This window comes from Astatotilapia calliptera, chromosome 23 (assembly GCF_964374335.1).
Source record: "Astatotilapia calliptera chromosome 23, fAstCal68.1, whole genome shotgun sequence".
NCBI classification, from domain to species: domain Eukaryota; kingdom Metazoa; phylum Chordata; class Actinopteri; order Cichliformes; family Cichlidae; genus Astatotilapia; species Astatotilapia calliptera.
The window spans coordinates 28,158,400-28,165,304 of record NC_137443.1 but is presented as its reverse complement, the minus strand read 5'-3'; the positions used below and the strand labels follow the sequence as shown (position 1 = coordinate 28,165,304).

At 43.0% G+C, this 6,905-nt stretch overlaps 1 non-coding gene across 1 annotated transcript; it reads right to left on the bottom strand.

Annotated features, from left to right (window-relative positions):
- Positions 1-6,084: 6,084 nt before the first annotated feature.
- On the bottom strand, positions 6,085-6,156 carry trnae-cuc (transfer RNA glutamic acid (anticodon CUC)). The gene has a single exon. It is a non-coding gene; the product is annotated as a tRNA-Glu (tRNA).
- Positions 6,157-6,905: the final 749 nt, after the last annotated feature.

Below are 6,905 nucleotides of genomic sequence, written 5' to 3'. Positions count from 1 at the left end.
CTTGTCATACTACATGAAGACATTTATTTATGGTATTTATTTCCCACCTCTGCAACCTAAAGATGTAATAACTTGGGAGATATTGCATCTTTCATCATTGCGTTACATAATCGTTCCGACTGTGAGGCATACCTTCTGAATTAATTAGCAGGTCGCTGCTAAAAATGTGATATTAAGTCTGCAAGGCTTTTTCAATCATCTCATGAGTAAGTTAATAAAAACTTTTAATTTGCTGAAGGTGTAATGCTGATAGGCAAAGCCCCATCTGTAAATCATATTCATGTTTAGGGAAATTTTGTTCCATTCAAATATTAATTTGGAGTGAGATTATAGCAATATATGTCCAGGTAACAATAACAGAGAAAATTTTAATTTAAAATCTTGACAGTCTTTAGGGCGTTATTGTCATTTTTCATGTAGTTTTGGATGTCCCCATCTTCACTCTTTTTCTTGCAGTCTGAGAGTAGCCTGCAGGAATCAGAGCATTAGGATTTCTTCAATAATTACTAGCTTTCAGTCATTTGCTCTGCTCTCTCCAACTCCTCATCATTTTCTCAGTATGAAAGCTGCTTTAACCAAATATTTCCTATTTTTTATCACAATTTTATACAACTCCAGGTAGGAAAAATGTACATGCAATGTAAATATTTAGTATAAAATATCCTTTATTCCTTCCAGCTTGGTATTGTTTTTCAAGCAGTAAAGAATAGTAGAGATGCTGCAGCTGTCCATGGTGCTAAAACATATCATTCTTCACTGACTTCACATAGCGCTGATTATCTACTTATCATTGACTTCCCTCATTTAAAGTAGTACTTAAGTTGGAAAAAAATATTTTATTCTCTCACTGTTACCATATGCAATGCTGTGCAAACCTCTTAAGCTACCTCTTTTATATTTTTAAAATATTTGACAGAGAACAGAGCAAAAGTCAGAAACATCCAAAGAAGAGCTTTGCATGTCCTTCAAAAAGCCTGGAGAACTATTCCTGAAGACTACTTAAAGAAATTACAAGACAGCTGTCTAAGAGACTGTGCTGAAGAATAAAGGTGGTCACACCAAATACTGACTTTCAGGCTCGTTAGAATTATACAAACTGTTTTTTTGTTTTTTTACCTTATATGCTGGATTTCCATGTATGTTTGCTCATGTTTCAATTAATCTCAATACCTTCCTCTCATTTTTCTAGCAACATACAGAAATGTGAAGGCACACTTTTCCAGCACAGTGCTGTATTTAGATACAGTCCCCATCAAAGGTTTAAGACCATTTGAAAAATGGCAAGAAAAATCGTATTTACTGTCACGGCTGCCGATGCGAGCCGCGTGGTGTTGAAGGAAAAGGGCCCAAAATTCAGGCAGCAGACTGATGAAGTGTGATGTTTATTTACAAAGTGGCAGTGGCAAAAACAGGTAACAGACCATGAGAAATTATTGAAGGGAACCTAAACTGGGAAAAACTAAAGGGCAAACTTGAAACCATCATGAAGCGGGGTGAAATGCAGCGAGCCGCAGAGTAACGAACAGGACGCCATGGAACACAGACGAGCCAACAACAAACGCAGACCGACACCCACTATATATACAAACACAAGGAGACCAGGAAATGACATACAGGTGGGAGACACAGCTGATTCTAATACACATAATGACTGGAGGATACAAGCTGAACACAATGACCACAGACACAGACCCTTAGAATAAAACAGGAAATCCAAAACATGAACTCAGAGACATAAACCAGGCACAAGGGGAGGACACAGGATACCAAAATCAGAATAAACTAGCACAGAGGAAAATAATCATATAAAACCCAAAACGCTGGGTCAACGACCCAGCACCATGACATTTTCCATGGTTGGATCTTAACAAGGTTCCAAGTACAGCTTCAACATGCAACAAGAAGAAATGGGAGTGAGGCAAAACATTTTTTAAGCATGTAATTTATTGAAAACAACGCTTAAACTGAAACAGGTCGTTTTAAAGCTGATCAAAAGTTCACCTCCAAAAAAACCCATAAACCCCCCAAAACAAAAATCAAAGTTCCAAACATGAACTCAGTAGACTGCAGCGATAACTGCCAGCATCTGAGCCAGCCAGACTCTGTCTGTCTCTCTCATCATGGTCACCTAAATGCACAGTAATGGCAGGTTTTGTAATAAGGCAGATCGCGCTAACATAATATGCACTGTTAGCTGATTATTTACCTGCCGCATTAACGGGAAAGGACGTACAAAAGTTACCGCTGCTGCTGGGTTGAGATTCACGAGTCCGGAGCGGAATTAAAAACATGACATTCATTTAAGGTCATCGTGTGTTTTGTGAGCAAATGCTTTTGCATATTCGTAGTGTCTCCTCCCTTAAATTAAACATCTACTTTGCAAGTATTGCAAGTTGCCCTGTTGTCATCCGTTCTCGTAAAGTATAATCAAACTTTTGAGCGTTTGAGCCGCTTAGGCGCCATGTTTCCTGCCAGGTAAATGACATTCCACAATGTGGTGACGTCATTCGGGGCGACTGGAATCGATAAAGGAATCGTTTGCAACAATGGCAAACAATTCCAAGGAATTGAAACAGTGGGAACCGGTTCTCAACAAGAACCGGTTTTTGATACCCATCCCTATTGTTGATCACTTCCAAAATTTGTTGCAGCATGTTTGATGTAAGCGTTTCCATGAGGTGAGTGGGAACATTTCTCAAAGTGGTGAAGATGGCTGCACAAAGGGCATCTACTGAATGGAACTGTTGTTCATTTTTGTACCCAGTCAATGAATGGGTCTGTTTTCATACAAAAGGCATTAAGTGCAACAAAACAGTCAGCTAAGCCAAACTTTACTCAACTCATTCTTCTTGCTTCCTCCACTTCTGTACCATTGATTCATTAATGCTGAATTCTCTCGCAAGCTGCTCTATTCCCATGTTGTTGCCGTATGTTAATGACTAACCTTGTATTGTGGATGGATTATCTCAGTTGTTCTCCTGACTGAAGTCTGGTCTGTTACAGCATCCTGCCATGCAATTGCATTTGTCCCTAACCATCAGGAACCCTTCCGTTAACTTTTATCGAGTGAAAAAAAGTTAGCATTCATCCTCCAGCTTCACTGTGTTTATGTTATGATAACGTAGCTCTGTCGCTAGCGATCACGTAGCACATCATTATATACCAGTTAGCCCAACTTCAGTAACCCTAAAAAAGTCAGTTTTCGGTCTTCATTTATGTTGGAAGTGATAGCAGGGTATTCCATAGGTCCCTCATCCTATTCATGTAACCCCTTCTGCCAGGGTTTCTTGTATAGCAGCATTCCAACAACGCCCTATTTTCATCTCTTGCCCACCAATGCCTTCTTGTTCCAGTAGTTGATCCGGGCGACGTCCGAGCTGGTATGCATATATACATACATACACAAAAGTGTATAAACCAACAATATAATATACAATCTAATATATATATTACATATACCCCAAAAAGTTGATTCTGTTCATCTGGATGTTTTCAGTGGGAGAAACGTTTCGTCACTCATCCAAGTGACTTCTTCAGTCTCAGCTGACTGCAGGTTTCAATCTTATAAACAGGACATTTGCATAATGACTGAAACCAGCCCACTGAAGGAACAGTGGGCTGGGAGGTCAGTTCCTTAATCGTAATTATGCAAAAGAGAAAAAAAAAAGAAAAAGAAGAAAAAAAAAAAGAAAAAAGAAAAAGGAAGTGATAGCAGAGCTGTACGTTTTAATTTTTTCACAAATCACTCAGTCTGAACATGGTATGTCATGTTTAGGTGGAAGTTGGCAAGCTAACTTCCTGCTGACTTCTATCTCTGTTAAATTTAATAAATTCTGTTTTCATGGATGTTAAAATTAATTGGTACACCTGGTAAAGCAGCAACACTGATCATTTTATTAAAGATGACAGAAATTAGACAGTTTTAAATTCTCAGTGATGCTGCAGTGTTCGTTTGGCTTTGGGACCTGAAGTGGACAGAGTTTTGGAAGCAGATTACTCCTGACTATGGTAGCTGTAATACCCCGACAATCAATCAAGCGGTGCGGCTTCATAGCTTACTAAAGTTGTACTAAAACAGTTTTTGACAGATTTTTGAGCGCTGTGTATCACATCTGTTCAAGGTCAGTAAGCACAAGCAGAATTCATACATAAGGCGCACCTAATGTCGAAGAGCAAGGGCTGATAATAGGTTATCAGCAGCTCCCGAACTGAGTCTCTGGAGGTTGCCTGGAGTTCCTTTGCCAACAGGGTCCATTGAGAGGGATAATTTGAAGTCGTTCTTGCCTGACTGGTAAGTTGGAACAAGAAGTCTATGCAAACCAAACTTGGGTTGGACATCGTATCTGCATTAAGTCAAGATGTTGTTGAGAGGAGACTTTGTACAGTGGCGTGAATTCGGCGGCACAATTGGGAGACTTAGAATTGTCCCCTGCCAGCGCCAGTGGGTGACTAAATATATGTTTACAGACATTGCTGGTAAACCCGTGTGTCTTATTAGTGGAGCTAATGTGGCTGTAATTAAGGAATTTAATTTAAGACGGCACTACGAGACAAAAGAAGAGCGGTCCATTTTGGGGGAAGATGGTGTCTTGAGCCTCGCTTGATACACAGTACGTGGCAAAGGCAACCCATCCATTGTCTACCGCTTGTCCCTTTCAGGTAAGCCGGAGCTGGGTCAAAACACCGTTTTTAGGATCTCCTGTGGCACTCTTCACCTCCAAAGCCCGTTCAGGGCTTAAATACCTGGGGACTCGCCTTTGTTTATCCAAGCTGAATTTCTTTTCTGTGCAGCTTCGAGAAATCGTCCATTTTCCAGTTGCCCGTCAGTCTCGTTGGCGCAGTAGGCAGCGCGTCAGTCTCATAATCTGAAGGTCGTGAGTTTGAGCCTCACACGAGGCAGGTGTTTTGGTACAGAGTTGGTCCATCCATTTTGTACAGCTTCTACCCATTTCGAGGACTCTGAAGCATAAGAACCATCCGTTTGTAGTGGATTTTCAGCCTCCTCTGATGCGAGATCTAGAACAGGGATCAATCCAAATCATTCTACCATTGCCCGTGGAAAGCCTTCCCATCTGTTTGATTTCAAGACTCACACGTGGCAGGCGATCCTCCCCTATGGATTCGTGCTGGCCCTCTGGAACCACTTCATCCAACTTTCACCACAATTCCTCTTTCTTTTCTCAGGTCAGAATTGCGGGACACCACACGTTGGCTCCCAAATGACTCCTACCTGTTATTTCTTCTTGGACACTTTGTCCAGGTAGGGTTAGGAATGTCTTTGCATTGGAAGCGGATGAGCAAGGACTGATAATTGGTTATCAGCAGCTCCCGAGCTGAGTCTCTGGAGGTTGCCTGGAGTTCCTTTGCCAACGGGGTCCATTGAGAGGGATAATTTGAAGTCATTCTTGCCTGACTGTTAAGTTGGAACAAGAAGTCTATGCAAACCAAACTTGGGTTGGACATCGTGTCTGCATTAAGTCAAGATGTTGTTGAGAGGAGACTTTGTAGAGTGGCGCAAATTTGGCGGGACAATTGGCAGACTTGTAAGGGCTGGTGGCTCAGCAGTAGAACTGTCGCCTGCCACCCGTGAATCTCGAAATCAGAAGGTAGTGACTTGTAGCCTCACGCAAGCGATGTGCTTTGATGCACAGCACGTGACAGAGTTTGTGCATCCATTTTAAGCGTCTTGAGAGGAGACTTTGGAGAGTGGAATGAATTCAGCGGGACAATTTTCGGATGTGCAAGGGTTGTTAGCTCAGCGGTAGAATTGTCGCCTGCCATGAGTAAGTCTCGAAAACTGGAGGTGTTGAGCTCTATCCTCACGCGAGGCATGTGTTGATGCGCAGTTTGGCCACACATTTTTTGGATGTCCTGTCACACACTTCACCTTCAAGATGGCAGGCCATCCTGGGCTTGAAGAACTGGCAAGTCTGCTTCATTTGTTGACGGCTTCAAAGAATGGTTCGTTTTGGGGGGAGATTGTGCCTTGAGCCTCGCTTGATACACAGTACGTGGCAAAGGCAACCCATCCATTGTCTATCGTTTGTCCCTTTCGGGTAAGCCGGAGCTGGGTCAAAACACAGTTTCCCTGACCGGGAATCGAACCCGGGCCGCGGCGGTGAGAGCGCCGAATCCTGACCACTAGACCATCAGGGAGGTGCCACAGAGTTGTCTTGATGAGTGACGCGTGGCTGTATCGGGCTATAGTTTCCATTGCGCCTCGAGAGGAGCGCTTGGGCAATGGCACGAATTCGGTGAGAAAACTGTCACTTCCGTGAGCATTGGTGGTTCAGTGGTAGAATTCTCGCCTGCCACGTGGGAGGCCCGGGTTCGATTCCCGGCCAATGCAGAGATCCTTTATGCGTGGGGTCTTGGGGGGCATTAAGTTTGTTCTCGGTCACGGCCAGACGGCATCAAGATTTGGAACAAGAAGTCTGTGCAAACCAAACTTGGGTTGGACATCGTATCTGCATTAAGTCAAGATGTTGTTGAGAGGAGACTTTGTACAGTGGCGCGAATTCGGCGGCACAATTGGCAGACTTAGAATTGTCCCCTGCCAGCGCCAGTGGGTGACTAAATATATGTTTACAGACATTGCTGGTAAACCCGTGTGTCTTATTAGTGCAGCCAATGTGGCTGTAATTAAGGAATTTAATTTAAGACGGCACTACGAGACAAAAGAAGAGCGGTCCGTTTTGGGGGAAGATGGTGTCTTGAGCCTCGCTTGATACACAGTACGTGGCAAAGGCAACCCATCCATTGTCTACCGCTTGTCCCTTTCAGGTAAGCCGGAGCTGGGTCAAAACACCGTTTTTAGGATCTCCTGTGGCACTCTTCACCTCCAAAGCCCGTTCAGGGCTTAAATACCTGGGGAATCGCCTTTGTTTATCCAAGCTGAATTTCTT